Below are 18,379 nucleotides of genomic sequence, written 5' to 3'. Positions count from 1 at the left end.
GGAGTTCCCTGATTTTTCTCAACAGCGTAGGGACTTGGCCCGAGTCTCTCTAGGAGAGTTTACAATTTGTTCGAAGGGAAATCTTTCTGGTGGTTAATTTGTATCGACAAAGATCGGTGATTTCATAGATTTCCGTAGACTTTGAATAGTTTATGTTACGATAGTGGATTTGAGTATGTTATAGAACGTAGAACGAATATACAGCGATTTGCATTAGCGTTCGGATATTATTTAGCTTCTTGTTTCGTATTTCAAGAAAGTATGTGCATTGTATAAATAAAATACATGCTTTTGCCAACAACGATATTTGTTTTAATATATTAAGCTAAGCAACATATAAGTTTGTATATTTAAGAATATCTAGTTATGCGTTATAAGCAAATGTATATAATAATAATGTCCCGCATCTCATTGTAGCTGAATATTAATGCGGGTAGGTAGATTGGACTCTAGATTGAATGTAGAATAAAATTCATAAAATGAATATAGAAAATAGGACAAATGTAGATTGGACATAGAATACGGAAATAATGAAAAATAAAAGATCTGAATAAATAGAATATAACAAATTTTGAATATATTATTTCACCTATATATTTCCTTTATCTCTTACTAAATTCCTTTCTTGGTTGGATTAAACTATGATATAACAATATACCCTAGACTTGTTTCAGCCGTAAACTTGATTTTCTTTAGTAGCCCGTGTGTAATCATCTTTGCAGATATGCATAATGTTATAATTCTGAATTTACAGGCTATGTGGAAATACGTACGGGCACTTGCGAGTGTCATTGGATATTCGTTATTCTATAAATTTCTGCATTATGGGATAAAGTTACGTTGCCTTGAATTTACATATATCAGCCAAGAGGCCTCCATAGCCTTCTCGCCTTGATTTTCATTTCAACTTGTCCTACCTTGAAATTCATATTTGCTGAACAAATGACATTTCGATTTATCGATGTTCATTATTTGATATTTTGGGAATTGTGTTTGCTAATTATATCGTTCGGAAGTTTACTTTTTTACGTAATACGCCATTAGTTGGATTTAATCTCAAATAAGTAGAAAATTGCAAGGACAAGCTGTTAATTCAAGTAAGTAAATATTAGCAGGAATCTTAGGCAAATTATGCAAATGGAATAAAGATTAGGCGAATTCTATAAATCATGGAAACTAGGAAGGTTAGGCAAAAAATTTCTTTATGCGATACATACATACTGGACAATAATCTATATTTCACAGTAATACATACCTAATCTGAAAATTTACCAAGATCATATCAAACCAACATGAATCACTGATTTCGCCGAATGAAATCTATTCGTCAAGGCGCGAACGGCCGAATCCACGCAAAAGGTAATGAAACTTTTTGCAATTTCGTGTAGACTGATCGACCGATTCCGGAACAGTCAAATGACCGCCATAAATTATCGTCGTTGGTCTCTGTCGAAGGTGTGCACCCGCCTACCATTGAATTGCGAGACAATCTCGCGGCGCAGAAACCGGCGAAAGAGTTTCTTCGATTTACTGTACACAGCTCCGTGATTCCCTTTCACCTAACGGTTCCCATGCATGCCGGTTAATGGCGGGAAGAAAGGTCTCGCCAAAGGAAAGCAAAATCGTCCATGGATCTCGTCCTGTTTATTTTTCGCTATCGAGTTCCTTTTACTTGCGATTCTCTCTTAATGTTGCTGGGTGAAAGCACCTAATTCATCGTCGATCTTCCTCTATCTCGTTTTATTTTCTGTAACATTTTGTAAATTTCTCTGTGAAGACTGAGTTGAATCTGCAATAAAGTTTAATTGCATCGAAAAGTTCGAAGACATTGCGCTCTGAGTCATCGAACAGCTGCTTAATCGAGGAATCTACATTTATCTTACAACTTTCTTGTTTCAGCCTGTTCCGTCTCATTTGTATGAGTTATTATCCGTATATTACATTAGAATTATAGACTTTGCATGAGAAATAAAACGGTACTTTTACCTATAAATTCTCAGCTAGTATGATTTAACGTGGCCGTAAAATCATGCTGCATTCTTTTATTGCAGAAATTTCTATTTCGTTTCTTTAGTTCCTCTTTATTTTCCATCTTATTGCCAAGATGCTTTTTTTTAACGTGTTTCCATTGTTTTCTTAATCGATGGAATTTCTCCTTTCATTTTCTTGTACTGTATTTTATTGCTTAAATTCTGCCTGAATAGGCTTACTCAAATGTCAACATGTTTGAAAGCCTTAATTTCATCACGGTAAAATGATATTATCGATTGGGGTTGCCCTCAGGGTGATCGATAATTTATCATATTACCGCCTCAGGATGAACATTGTGTTTATATAAGTATAGGAGGTTCTCAGAAACATCCATAATAGATGATTAAGTATTAAGTAAGAATAGTTTTGGGAAAAATGTCCATTAGCGGTTTCTAACTGACCACAGATAACTACAGGTATGGGTATCCAAGTCCTTCGATTAAGATATGGCTCTATATGCACTAGTATTAGTTACCTAGTTAACTGACTATCACAGAGAAATTTAAGGTTCTTGAAGGAATTAGATTAAAGTTATTCTTGAAAAATGAAAAAAAAAATCATTTTTTCATAAATTTCAATAAAGGATGCTTTCTAATTTTCTGCTCTCGAGACACCTTTTTAAATAATAGTGATCATTGTTACAACTCTCAACTTCAGATCTTAATTCATTCCTGTAATATACACATACTACTAATTAAGAATGAATTAAACATAAATTAACGATGAATTTAATTGAATATCATATTAACAATTATACTTATAACGACGGGGAAAACATGACAAGATCAGTCAAGTATCAAAGATCATATATTCAAATATATTTCGTTCTTTGTCGTTATCCACGCAATTCCCGATTCCAATATTGCCATCGAGCGAGTACGTTGTTTCGTTCCGACCATCGCCAGCAGTATCGAGAATATCAAATTATACAAATGCAGTCGTGGATGGTCACGCCGATTATCGCGAACAAAATTTATCTTTCGAGCGGTGTTCCCGCATCCACTGTATTTCCAGCATCCAACGATTACAAGACGAGGCAGGCTACCGACGTACACACAGGCGTACGTGGCCGCTTCCTTTGATACGCTGCTGCAATCCTAATCCTCCGTGCTTACATATCGCCGATGTTGTCCGTGAAATTGCATAATATAATCCACCCACGGTAGCGGAAATTCTTCGTGAGAGTACGCGTGCGTACCACCCAGCCGACAGCTGGCAAAACGATGAATAATGTCTTGAAACAGAATACGAGGGATATTGGTTCTTGGGTAGGTTACCACAGACCACGTGTGCTATTATTTTTGACACAATGCTGCAAAATTATGATCTCCTTAACTAAGCATTCTTGCTTCTTTAAATATTCCCGAGTTACTTAATACTTGAGTTATTACCAAACTTTTCAATTAATTACGATCTGAGTAATAGTCATAATGTTATAATCTATTCGTCAATTTCTTTAAATTTTATCAAACAAAATGTCGGATTTAGGAAAATGTATGATAGCGACCGGAAAAATATTCAGCGAATCTTTGGAATCCTCTTTTATAGCTGCAATGTTAAAAAGTAGGTTACGAACGATAATATAAATTCGTTGAAAAATAATTACAAATGAATATTAATTTCGATTAAAACAAAAATTTTTGATATTTTCATACATTTTTCCTAGAAATAATAAATATTCTTAGATTTCAATGTTTTAGAAATAACAAGAATACTCCTTTTTCTGCAACTTATTTATCTTCGTCATTAAAATTCCTTGCCTAAAAAGAATTGTACACCGTCCAAGAGTCTTGCCTCCTATAATCAGTTCTACGAAAAACATTCTTACTCAAACTCGTCGAGAATGAATTACTGTTAACCACGAGGACGTCTCCACCATTCCACTCACATCACTCCATTCTGGAAACAAATCCTTCAAACTCAAACCCGCCGATAGAATTTCCAATCATCTTCAAACGGTCAGAAATTACCTTCCTCTGACGTCAGGATTTCATCGACGAATCAGTCGAAACCCTTTTCCTGCCTTTGAAGCTCAAGATACTCGACAGCGCAATCGTGAACACAACCGGAGAAGCGTTGACAGTAGATTTTTTACGTCTCACAGTCGCTTCTGCGCGTAGAGTGGACAGACCACCGGTGAACATGGCTCGTTCGGAACATTCTTCAAGGAACGTTGCATCCATGCGCGAATGACATACGATCGAGACGTTTAAGCGAGGCGTACAGGTGTCGAGATCCTCGAGGCTATCTTTAATCGGCCATCGAAGAATTACGCGACGTACCAAGCGTACACACGGTGGTTCGTTCACGAAATCGGCGTCAAGCACACTTTACGTAGCTTCTTAACGATGGACAGTGGTCCCGTGTAAACGATCGTAAATACAGAAATCGCGTGCGTTCGATCAATTAACGGCACACGCGTAAGCGCAGTGACCGGTATTCGGTATTTTCGATGATGTGTAATGCCTACGGTCTGTAAATGCTCCTTAATGTTCGATTACCGCGCCATGGGGTAGAAACTGGTCGTTACGCGTTTATTCGTAGCTTCTTGCGCAAACGACGAATACACGGTATCTCGGTAGTCTTAACAGTCGGCTAAAAATAATGTTTAACAAGTAGGGATTTTTTGCAGGTTACGTTAATTCGAACGTTTATCACCTTGTGCTTGATGATATACGCCAAAGTATAGCGTTTTCACGGCAGGCTCGTCACTCGTTGTATTTCTTCCTTTTCATTCCATGCTGTTTACTTGGACCTAGGAATATAAGCACCATGCTTGAACGTAGTTTATGGGTGACTGACGTAGGTTATGGGGGAATGAAAACTAATTCTGCTTAAGTATTAGCTGCATTTGTACTTGTATCTTATATTACTAATTATGAAAGTCGTTTATCATGTATGTTCAGTGGTTAGAATTTAGAGAAGTTTGGCATAAAATAATATATTGTTGTCGTAGCTGCGCCAGGTTTGTCGTTCTTTTTATTCTTTCCTTTATTCGTGGATTACAGTACGTTCAGTTTTCCATTTCTTTTTTCTTGTTGTCGGGAGATCCGTGTACAGGCCCGAACGACGCAGAAAGAAACTCGAGGAGATTCGACCGACCCTTGGTGCGTTTGAATGCGTTCACAGCATCTCGTGCAGCGATGTCATTCGAAAGGTGGTCGCTACCAGAAGGCGATCGTGACAGTCAATGTATACCCCGTTATTTACGCGACATAGTTTAAGACCACTTGTATCTTACAAATACTTACTTAAAATGTACAAATACGCTATAACGTACTAATACGCTTATAAGGTAGAAATATTTTTTGCCGGTTTGCTACAAATTCTAATAACAGTGCAATGTAAAAATACGCAAATCGTGGTAAGGCGAATGAAATAAGAATCAGCGAGATAGAAAATTGAGAGGATTTAATACGGTTCATTTGTTTTATCCTCTCTTTATTGACAGATCTGTTCTGTAAGACAGTCGATAAGATAACTCCATACTTGTACATTTATTTAACGATACACAGAATTAAAACTGTGCAAATGAAGCTATTCTCGTGTTGTACAATTTTTCTTAACTTTAACAAGGATTAATTCTCAAGAAATGGATTAACGTAATTATCATTAAGACAGGAATTCACATCGTTACGTTTTCATTCTTCGTTACAATGCTTTTAAAAACCACATTTATGGAAGGTACGACCTATCCCAATCGATTTAAAAGAAGAATTTAAACGATCGTTTCGCTTCAAGCGCAAGAAACAATTAAAACCGCTATCAGCGATCATTACTTCCACTCAAGGTCCGGTCCACTATCGACGACCTAACTCACGAATCTCTCGTGGAGTTTCACGAAAGAACTCGATACGAACGTCCGGTTCGAAGCTGGTTCGCGATCCGAATAAATAACAGGGTCGTAAAGATGAAGCAGCCGTATTCGTCCGACAATGATTACGCCATAAAGACTCGTTTGCGGTGTTCGCGCACGACAGCTGTAGGCGTTACAATTATTTCAATAATCGATGCATAAAACTGGTCGTTGAAAGAGATAGAGAGAGAGACGAATAAGAGAAAAAATGAGAGGGAAATAGGCGACCAACAGACTGAAAAAGCAGAGTTGGACGCGCCGAATGGTCTGGTGGCCCGGTGAAATACACGTCGCTACACACAGAGCAACGTATATATACGTGTAGCACACGGGATACCAAGGTACCTACGAGCCTACCTGCAATCTATTTGCATGCAAGAAGTTCGCATGCTGCGCCGCCGCCGCTGCCGCCGCGTTATTTTTACTATTATTATAAAGTGCATGTTCCTACCCTTGCGTGCAGGCCGCATGCCGCTGCACTGTCCCGGCGATGGTTTATAAGGACTATAAGTTTTATTGAAAAGCCCTTGAGCTTCTTTTCTTCTTATTTTTTTCCTTATTCTGCCTTGGTTCCCTTTTGCCTGAGAAGCTCAGTACGATATCGATAAACCAGGTCTCCGCAGCGAGGGAGGAATATGGCAGAATATGACCACATGTAATTTTTACGTATACCTTTTAGTATATCTTTTAGCACATATGTATATAGTGAGGTAGGGTTGTATAAATCATCTAAGTTCCAACGTCGTAAAATTTAACCTTGATCTTTGCACAGAATAATCAAACTTGTACGTTATGAGTCATCGTTAGTCTTTAATATAGTATCGAGGCAATGAGGAAAAATCTGTTTTTTTTTTTTATTTAACTTGTTTGTTTTCGAGCTAGAAAAGTTGATATAACGAAGATTTATTTGACGTATAACCGTGAAAGACCATGGCCGCCAAGCGTCGTGTCAGCTTGCGATGTATGTTAGACTGTATAATGGTACTGTAAGTACTCGCCGGGTGAAAAATAAAATATCGTAAAGGAAGAAAAGTCAGTGTTTTAGTTGCTTTACCGCCGTCCTTTGTAGTCTCGTAAAATCTTTTGATTTTCGTTTTTGGTAGTCGGAGGTATAGCGTTTAGAGAGATAATCGATTATGAATGGCGAACCGTAGCGCCGGCAACATGAAGTACTAGAGAAGTGTATGGCTCTCATCGAAGGATGTTCTATTGTAATTAAACGTTGGAGGGAGAGGATTATAAAGCGAAGAGTGGTAGGGATAGACGGCGGTAAAACAAAACTAATTTACGACTGAAGAATTTATTGGCAATAAACAATGGGCTACGAGCGAGGAATTTAGCGAGGCTTTAAACAGTCGCGAGCATAATTTCATTCTAAATCGTGCAACTAACAGCGTACGAACGCTCGTTTCAACATACCGAGATATTGTTTCTGATGTATTTATTATTCTTGTAGCTGATTCGTGGGATCATTAGAGCCGAGCCTGTTACCATTACCACTACCCATTACGAATGGCCTCCATTTAAATAATAAATGACTTCATACAATTGATTCATACATGTGCTCCTACGCTGTTCGTTAAAATTTAATGCGCCAGCCAATTTGTTTAACTAAAGTCCCGCGCCTGCCCGCAACTGAAGTCCCTTTCTTTCTCTCTTGACGAGTTCTCTCACTGCTATATCTCGAAGCCCCACGGGGATGACGATCCTCCTCGGTTCTTTCTTTTTGTTCCCTCTCGCGCGAAATTGAACATTTCTGCCAAGTCAGAGAGCTCCTCATCGAGAAAGAGAGGGGGAGAGACCGCATCAGTATGTATACCAATTACCGGACGCAACGCAGCGTATTGTTGAGCGAAAGCAACGCAACGCCCACGCGTAGGAATCGTACCGAGCGTGCATCTTGTCAGGGTGATCGTGTAGAGAACCTCGTGCACATTGCAGGAAGTCACGTGCACTTGTGTGCATCCCTGTCAGGCGCGCGTCCCGAGCCTGTCGTACGCGCGCCTCTGAAACGAAAGCAACATCCATTTGCATGAAACTCATCGGTGCACACCGCAAGAAACTGAGGGATCGCTGCTCCACGGGCGAAAGTGGAAGGAGGAACGTAAAATGATCGATCGGTATAATAAACGATTACTTTTGAACGAACGCCTTTAACCCTTGTCTATGGAGTGCCTTTGTCATTAGCACTGTCAGAATCGCTGGAAAGGAAATTGTAATGCATGGAATCTATGTTCGTTTGCTCTTAGCTTATTGCAAAATAGACCATATTTTTATAAGAACGGGTAACCTACTTTGAATGTTTTATATATTTTTATATGTTACGTGAATTGGGAATTTTCTACAAACGCACAGAAATCCATTAATTATATGTAATACAATGTACAATATTAATTATATATATTATGTCTAATTATATATAAATGTGATAATTGGATGCAACAAGTTTTTGAGTCTCGTAAGTTTTGTGTGCCAAAATGAATAATGTAAATTTACACGTGTATTTTTATTAATTACGTATTGATGCGTACGTGTAACGCATAGATCCTAACAAATCGTCTCTAGTTAGGATTAACTTTAAATACAATAAAGTAGGTTTACTTTAATTTTTTGCCACATACATGTTCTGTGACGTAATATGATGCTTTTCTGATAACAAGCAGCCATTGTAATTTTCTGATGTATTCTATTATAAAGCCTCTGTTTCTCTATATCTCTTCACGGTATGTAAGATGAATCGCAAATAGTAGAGATAGCCGAGGGCAGGTTAGCTCTGTTTAACGACCGATATCAGCTAGTGATAACGCAATATCCCCGTGTACACATGGGTTGAACGTCTCGCACGGATAGGCCAAGTAACTGTAAACCGCGTTTGCGAGTATGCGAAGCTTAGAGACGCGAACTCATCTCTGAAACCTTGTTCTATCAGTTTTGCCTGGGTTTACGGTACTACGAACAACGCCTGGTCGGTTGTTTAAGTAGGTCGTGATGCCCAAGTCGATTCCTATCCTTTGTCTCTGTGAAAGGAGTCTGCGATATCGTATTTTTATGTCCCTCCCAACCTTTAGAGAAGATGCTGGAATTCTAATGGGAATGATAGGTGTCATCCTAGAATTCATTCTTTTATAAGAGTTTTTTAAATCGTTAATTAAGAAACATAAATTATTTCGATCTTTTATTTAAATGCTGATTGTTGTTTTACGCATAACGCCATTCTTTTATTAAATAAATTACGTCACATTTTCGTTTACAGGAGTTAAAATTACTCTGGTTATCAACTTATAATTCTGTAATTATAGAAATTTAATGGTAAGCTAAATGTGTTTTAGTAACTTTCTACGATCAATATTCAGAAGCTAGCTAATAAATCCGTATCAGGGTCATAAATCTTGAACGTAGTGTCTTGTTTAAGAAGAAAAGGCACGAACAAGCGTTTTTTAATCGATCGAATTAACGATACGTTTAGTGGAACAACCAATTTATTTCGGTAAAAATAGAGCTCTGGAAGGTGGTCGTGTTTCACGATTCCACAGAGGTTCGTTCGATACTTGCTCAATGATCGTTCGAACGAGAAGTGGGACAAAGCGTTGCAGGATCGTCATTCCTAAGACGGTCTCGTGGCGTTGCTAAACATTGATATATGTGCGGCGAAAAAACCTGTGAATATGTGACATAGGATGGTTATCTTGTTATTGTGGCGACGATGGCGAGTCATTGTTTTCTCGCGTATTAATGCAATTGACACAACAATACCAGTTAACAGTCGTATTAATCCACATATTTATTATATCTATCGACTTTTTACATTGATTTTCAACATTTTTAGATATATAAATAAATTTATGAAAACAAAATAGAATGTAAAAGGTCGATCAATATTCTGTTTTTAGTTTTCCATATTCTCTTTTACAAACTGAACAGTCATCTGGCTGGATATCGAGCGTAATGAATTATGTTTTGTTTCCTGGCAGTAACCAGGCGGGAAGTGAGCAACAAATCATATCGACACACTCGACACAAGATTTCTGCATCCTCCCACGTCCTCGATCGATCCTCCCCTTACACATGCTCCTACCGTAAAAAAGCAGCGTCGATGTCTTCATAAACATTTTCATCTGTTTATTAATATTGTCTTGTATTGGAATAATTAATTATCAACCTATCGACATAATATTTAACAGCAAACTAACGAGTAAATCAGAGCTACATATCTTTATGCCTGTTGTTTCAATGTACTCCAGGATATCTGAAGGTTAGATTAACACTTACTTCTTCGTTTTTTTAGACAGAAACAGAAGACCTTTGAGTATCATCGTTCTATCTATCTTACCAATATACATCCTATTTCTTTCAAAAAAAGTTAAACGTATTGATTCACTCTATTATATTAAAAGCTTCAGATCAAAGGGATCTGGTAGATAAGTAACACGTCAATTTTCCAATGCATGGACGCTTCGAATCAGAGAGTAACGCAACGTTATTCTACAATCTGTAATAGAGCTAAGCTCTACACATTTACTCTTCATGTTCATCGCTTCTCGACGAAAAGAAGGAAAGCTATACTAAGGATATGCGTTACGAATGCCTTAGCAATTAAAATGCCAGCATCGTTTATATTTTACACGTCTGGAGGTCTGGTATCTCGATGAAGATTCGTTGCGCTGGCCAACGTTGCGTTGTGTATACGAGACGCTATTCGTGAGAGCCAGTCGGTAATTGTTTTCAGGGGAGCAAGAAAAAGAGATTGTGCATCCCCGATAGGTTCACCTTGAAAAGTTTCTCGCGCCGCGCCGTGATCGAAATCGTGGCTTAATGAAACGTGCACGATTTTTGCCAGGAATTATGCTGCCTAATGGACATCGTTCTTCGTCGCTACTCAAAGTTTAATAAACGCAATCGGCTTTCATATATCGTCCGCTAAGAAACAAGAGCTACTCGAGTACATCCTAGTCAGCCGGTTTTAGAGGACGACCGTGTAGGTTTCTTTTTTCTGCACAGCCGACTGCACCAAGATACGACGACTTTAATTGAAACGTAATCGGAACGGACGAATGCATATTTTATATCCGGATTTCCACTGTGGTAATTAGAGGTTCTAACATGGCGGATGTTCCTTTAGTTTTATTGGTTTTATCGAGGATAAGAGAATTAATGGAAATGAAAGGATGTTGGAAAGATTACGTCGATTTTGTAGGCGTAGTAGAGTACACTTGTCGGATTTCATTAGGGAACAAATAGTTGATATTAAAGCAATATAGTGGTTTTCTTTGTTATTGGTTTATTGGTTTTATTCGTGTTTGGGATGAGAATTAATGGAAACGAAACTACATTAGGATGATTATATCTGATTTCTTGGTTTAATAGAGTTTCATTCGTCGAACTTCTTCAGAGACATATGATTCATATTATAACAGTTTATATTAAAGGGATATACTGATTCTCCTTAGTACGTAGGCTTTTTTAAAGAATTTTATGATTGTAGCTTCGCGTTCAAATAAGTGGATTCAACCGAAAGGAGTTCAGTTGATCAGGTATCAATCGAAAGTTTGTTCTAATAAAGGGAGTGCAATTATCTAATTTAAATTCAACAAAGTAGAATCCTTTGGCCACTGTGAATTTGTTACTTTCAGTTTGAAATTTCCAGTTTCAAGTGAAGTTGTAATGTTATTTTCAATTTCGTACTTGATGATATTGGTTGCATAAATCAAGTTGATCAAATAACTTGAATTCGTGCAACTGGAATTAATATGAACAAGGTTCTGAATTTTCAAACGTGTCGTTTCATACATAGGTAAAACGTGAACGCGAAGAGTATGTTCAAGTCACGAATGCGAAGAAAGTAACGAATGGTACTAATTTATTCGATATTAAGAACGTATGAAGATATATTTCGCGTCATTGTCGAGGCACGCAAACTCAATCGAGGATTACATTAGGGTACAGAAGAGGGATAAGGAGATAGAGGAGCAGAGAAAGAGACGGTGCCACGTTAGCTGTGGAAAATGAGTGGAGCCGCGCGGCTCAGAGTTGCTGGAATTTATTAGCGATCGTACATACAGATACACCAGCGCATCGCAATAACACTTCTTCTAACAGGTTTCCTTGGCTTCGATAAAATCGTCGGCGGTCGCGTTGCACCTTTTGCAACGCCCTGTACGCACCTGCGCGTCACGTTCTCTACCTCGGATTCCTCTTAATAACGCCATTAACAGCGACAGGATATCCAGTCGCACTTTCCTTCTGGAAAATCCTAACGCGTCACACCACGAACTACAATACTACTGGTATCGAATTACTGGTTAGTTTACTGGAATTATCGATTCTTGAGTAGAATAAGACCCTGTTTGATATTCGAGAGCTTCCGCTTTGATATTACGTTTGTTATTGAGCATCTGAAACTTCAATGAAAGTGAATAAATGATTTTATTTACAATCTTTTAAGAAGGAGAAAATATAAAAACACCGCAACATTTGGTTTTGTCATTGTTAGTTAAAGTTAGTGTTAAAGAATAATTCAAATTTTATTTCTCGTCAATTGTTTCAGTTGGAATTATCGTTTTTGTTACTTTGAAGCAAGCAGACATTCCCTTATCAAATAAGTAACTAAGAAATCGTCTGTGTCTTTAAGAGTAAAGTAAGAGTAAAATTGCAATAAATGAATGATATATTCAACGCTATATTTGATAATATATTCAAGAAAGTAAATACAAATGAATCTTCGATTTTTTACTTTTTCATACCGAATGAAAAATAGATTGGAACGTAAGATGAAAATAAAAGGATGCTCGCAGATTTCCACACAATTCTTCGATCTGGACTTGCGTAGCAAGTATCAAGAATGGAACGTTGGGTCATCCAGCTTTCCATCGAGCAATTTTATAATTAATTGTCGTTATTCCGTTCCACATGAATATTCTATTCTCTCCTTACCATACAGGTGGTTATGTGCGGCGCGGCGAAAGATATATCGACATCCTCATGTATGGAAAAGCGCGCGGCGTGTTTAGCGAGAAAGTGCATGGGTGTAACGTTGCAACGGAGCCTATTTTTCTTCGTAACTGTCTAAATGTTAAACGCGAACGTGGCAACTCCGACCCGTTAATTATTTCGCGGCATTGTGTATTATGACAATATATTAGACGCATTATTTCAATGTTTCTTCGTTGTTTCGTGCCAGAGTTATGTTAACTGTTCTTAGGTATCTGTGTAATATTTCATCGTTGTGAGATGCGAATTTTGCCGATTTGGAAAATTCTTACGCAAGTCTACGCAACAATTGTACGCTGTTATTATAGCCAGTATATATGACATTAAATGATAGGTTGAAAAATTAAAAATTGACGAGAATACGGATAAGCAATGTGTAAAGGTGATGGCTATATAAATAGCTTTGCATAGCTTAACACTGAGTATAAACGAATGTATTGTCATGACATATTCTATTAAATTCTAGAATTTTACATATTGTATTGAATAATTAAGTTTGTTCGCCTCCTACTAATGTATACATTTCAAAGAATGTTATAAAAATTGCTTAAGGAATATAAAAATACCCCTTTGAATTTTTTTGATAAAGGACACATATTTTTAAAGAGATGGACAAATTTTATGTAAAAGTGACGAGACTGCACGTTCTCCTTTAAGAAGACACGAATGAATTTATTACGCAACCTAATACCTATTATCTTATTCATGAAGATGTCAACGAATCAGACAATTTTGCACCAACTATCAAAAATTCCTATCAAAGTTTCTAATCGATTATAGATTTTTCATCTTAGAATTCCCTTGTTTCCTCTTTCATTATGATCCTTTCGCTTTCCGAGTTTAGACCCGATTCGACTCGATGAGTCGCCGAACAGCGCTTTCTAGTAACATTAGCATTTGAATGTATCGCGTATTGCGAAATTGCGTCTATCTCGAGGTACTGGCTAACTCGTTTATAAACACGCATCTCGAATGTTAATTAACGCGGATTACGGGGCACGGCGAAAGATGATCGCTAAAGAATCGCGCAAACTATCGACGAATTGATAGAACCGGCGAGATATCTGAGTCTGATCTCGGAAGCTGAATTTAAGACACGTTAGATGCGGTAATTGGTGCATGAAATAATGTTTGTAGTCTTATCGTATAACGCAAGAGGAAAAAATTGAAGGAAATTAAATAATAGATAATAAGGAAATGGTATTCCTCTATTTACGATATTTATACGATATAATAATTATTATTGGAGCTCTTTCATTTCCTGGTTGAATAAGGAAGAACATGTTATTGTTAGATTGCAGGTGCTCGGATATATGTATATAAGAAATTTAAAGACGTAAAAAACGTAGAGTGAGAGAAAGTTACTTTAATAAAGAAAATTTCTGTCAAAGATATCAATTTGCGTAAACTTGTGTTCGAAGCTTAGTTATTCCACATTATCGTACGTATTGCTAACAAATATTTGATTTTTCGATATTTATCAAATTTTTTATCGCGAAAAATATAAAGTATATCAATAAACTTGTAACATCTGACATTCCACGAATCCAACGTCTTACCGAATTACACACAACCCACAAGGTATGTACCTAATCGTGGTGGGTTCATGTAGAGGCTCTGGAGGCTGGCTATTGCGTATTCCATTGCAACGGAAGATACACAAGAGCCGGTAGAGGAAGAGAACGAATAAAAAAAGAGTAAATTTCATCCATTCTCGCGCGAAGTCCAGCCGCGGCGCATATTGCACTTCGATGGCGATTCTAAAACAGTCGGGGGAGAACTTCTATGGTGCAGTAAATTCCCAACCGTCCCGTGCAATCATTCTAACCTACCCTTTGCTTAGCCTTCGTTTCACCGACGGACCTTTGACTCTGAAATGGACCCTTTCTTCCCTCGTGGTTCCGCTCGGGTAATTTGCGATCAGGGCACTGAGTATCCAATTCTTTTTCGCCAACGACCGACGCTTGTCCTTCGATCTCGAACGTGAGACGACGCGCACGATAGCCTTCCCTGTCCTTATTCTCGTGTAGCTTTCCAACAGGATTCGAAGAAGAAAATAGTCACGAATATCTTATATCCTTCACTAGTTTGACTTTCGTGCGAGACGATCGTAGATCTTCGTTTTCTTCAATAGATCCCTTCGATTTGTTTTTCTGTTTTTCTTTCGAAGAAGCACTACGAGAGGCGAGACGAGAATTTAAATATTGTCGTGATCGTTTGACGAGTCTTGATGCAGAATTTTTGGGACACTGAACGAATTTACAAATATTTTACAATATAATGGAGAAGGAATTAGTCATTCAGACAGAGGTCGGGTTGAGTTCTCGATGATTTTACCTCTGGTAGTTATTCAATTATGGTATTTATAATTTTCCAGTAATTTCCTTAATCGTCCGCGACCTTCGGCACGATAATTTTCTTTCTCCGATTATCGTCGTTCGTCGGTTTTTAAGGACTCCAGTGTCATCGATTAAGCCGATAAAAACATCATCGACACCTGGGAATTTTATTCATCACTCGAGGTTGAGGCAAACGGATTCACAGCATGAAGATTATACCGTTCGGTTCGATTATTATTATTGGAAAGCGGAAAGAATCGCAGCGTCTCTTGTTTTTCACGATTTCGCGAAATCGACACGCTGACACAAATTACCGCAATTTTCTACGCTACTTGGTGTGCATTGAGTGCATATAATACGAGTAGTTCTTTCTCCGAGAGGAACGATATTTTAATTGGAATTTAACAAGTCTCGATGAACCATGACATTTCTTTCGACGACGTAAAAAATAACCAATTAAATAATTGATTAAATTGACGGTGCAGAAAATACCCAATTAGACAATTTATACAGTTGACGATGTAAAACATGTTCAATTAGGCGATTATTGATAAAATCGATCCTGTATGAAACTCCAATCAAAATTGACGATGTAAAAAAGTATTCAATCGATAAAATGAACGCTGTAGAAGGTACAATACGACAATTGATAAGTACCCAAACAGACAATCGAGAAAAAACATATGCAAAAAAAAACGATGAAGCAACAACAACTGAAAATGTATAAAAATAATTCGACCCATATCTACTCTCTTCGTAACGGATTCTGAAACGCACATGACGCAACGTAAGGAAGAAAAAAACGATCTCCCGTGTCATCGACCATGTTGATGACGATACCATTATCCGAGGATCGTGTTTAGCGCTCGAGGTTAGAATACTTCGAACGTAATTAAAAAACGTTCCGGCTGGAACGCGTGTAATCATATAGCTTGGCTTCATTGTCTCTAGCATGTGATGATCGCGCGTGCACGTACATATTTTTTTATCGCGAGGTCGATAATTATTATCGAATCAAAGGGGACGACGCCGCTCGATGAGCTCCTCGCTGGCTCTTTTATGCAGCGTGCACGCCTGCCGATGGCAAGAGGTCAGTTCGCGAGGCCTTCAGCCTATGGAGACGTAGCGCAAACCAACCAGAGAGATTCGCCAGATACATCCATCTCCGGACGCGGTCGATGCATCCTTGGAAATAATCAGTCGGCCTTCCGCCCGTGTCAACCGCATTTTTCGTCTTCGATTCCCCGTTGAATCGACTCGTCTCGTTCCACCGCAATCCTGCCTGCCGCAGATTCAAAGGGAGATGTCCTCGTGAAACGCACCATTTTGATCCTGTCGGCAATACATCAAGGTTTCCATCTGCTTGCTCGACCCTAGGGGAAGAATAGAGGACGAGTTGGTCGCAGGTGTGAATTGTGAATCGATGGATAGAGGAATGGGTGACTTGGTCGTATGGAGTCGCAAAGGTATAGCCAGGTGTTGTCCGAGAATATAGTGGTTTGCTAGAAAGTGTTTGAACACTTATCACAGGAAACTTTTACGTGTATATTGTATGTGTTAAATATTTTGCCATCTTAGGTATGCGGTGAATGTTGAAGATGGACCCACTAAATATCGAATAATAAATAAATACTAAATATTTATTAAATAAAATGTTTCGTATTAGACACATAATATATTCGTTAGAGGGCTTTACAACTGTTTGAATACTTTCGTCAGCAACTGTAAATATACATAGAGGAAACTTTCTTTGGATGTAAAATTGCGTTCGTAAAGGACGTAATTTGGACGTATAAAATTACAAAGCAAGTATCGACGAGAAAAGCTTGCATGTTATTTATCGTTATTGATTACTCGATTAATTAATTGTTCATCGAAACATAACGGTTTAATTTGTTGCGTCGTCAATGTGGCCCGAAGTAAGCAAGCAACTCTCAGAAACAATGGATGGAATTATCGTGCATATGTTTCATGGTGCTACCATGTTGCGTTAACCGTGGTTTAAACCGCGACTTCGTTCGGTGAGATCGCTATTTGTATCGCGATGCGTCCTTGGCGAGAAATTCACTCTAAAAAGGCTGCGAACTGACTACGTTGGAACACCGGAAGAGATGTTTTCTTGCCAAACATCGTCCCGAGACGCTCGCTGTATAAAATACGCTCAGTTTTTGCTCGTTTCTTGCACGCACAAAAATCTTATAATGTGCGCATCCGCCGTAAAATCTCATAACAGGAGGAACATCGAGCGTGTCTTGCCCCCAAAGAGAGGCGCTCGTTATTTCTTCCCCGGTGAAATATTATTTCCGGCCGGGGATCGGTTGTTTTCTTAGCCAACAAAGAGCTCCTTCCGCGATCTTCTTCGTTGTCGATTTTCCTTTCTTTTCACTATTTTCTCTAGCGTGCGCGGAAATTTCTCCTGTGCTCAAGTTTTCATCCATTACAAATGAAAGACAATTTTCTCCACTTCCTGTATCACATTCCTTGTGTCCATGAATGTATAATTTGAAACCGTATACGATCGAGTATCAAAGGTAGTAAAATATTCGAAGATTCACGAGGAAGGTCATAGTAAATTCCATTCATTTTCATGAACATGAATGGACAGAACTTTCGACTCGATTAATAATCTCTCCTTCTTCCTTCACGGTTTTAGACTCGGTTTATAAACCCGACGCTTGACGTCCCTTGATACGCTTAACGAGCACTAAATCCCGAATTAAACGATCCAGAAACTCGTTCAACGGAACGCTCTCCGTTCCGCTGTGTTCTAAAAAACCGTGTTTCTCCTTAATGAATCTTGGCAATTAATACCGCGCGTATCTTTTAAAAGTGTCCCGATGAGATAGTTCGTTTCTTCCATAAACTATTAACAAACAAAAGGAAAAGAAATACTTTTCGTACTCGCTGTACTTAATTATACAATGATGTTTATTCGTCATAGCGTTTTATTTTATTTACCACTATACCCTTGTATCGAGTAGTATTAAAAATACCTTTAGATATTACTATCGGAATATAAAGTGAAAAAATTATCTGACTGGAAATATTTGCACGCTATTATCAATTCGTTCGTGGTTGCAAAAGATCATCAACCTTCTCGCAATTTACAACAAGAAATCAAGAGGAATGTAGAGCTACGCTGAGTATCGCCGTTAAACGTTAATCA

General features: G+C 38.2%; 1 protein-coding gene across 1 annotated transcript in view; it reads left to right on the top strand.

Moving 5' to 3' along the window:
• The window catches only part of LOC122573953 (serine-rich adhesin for platelets-like), a 213,749-nt gene that overhangs the window by 103,598 nt on the left and 91,772 nt on the right, over positions 1 to 18,379 (top strand). The window lies entirely within an intron of this gene.

This window comes from Bombus pyrosoma, linkage group LG12, assembly GCF_014825855.1.
Source record: "Bombus pyrosoma isolate SC7728 linkage group LG12, ASM1482585v1, whole genome shotgun sequence".
NCBI lineage: Eukaryota > Metazoa > Arthropoda > Insecta > Hymenoptera > Apidae > Bombus > Bombus pyrosoma.
This window is presented reverse-complemented; position numbering and strand designations above follow the sequence as displayed.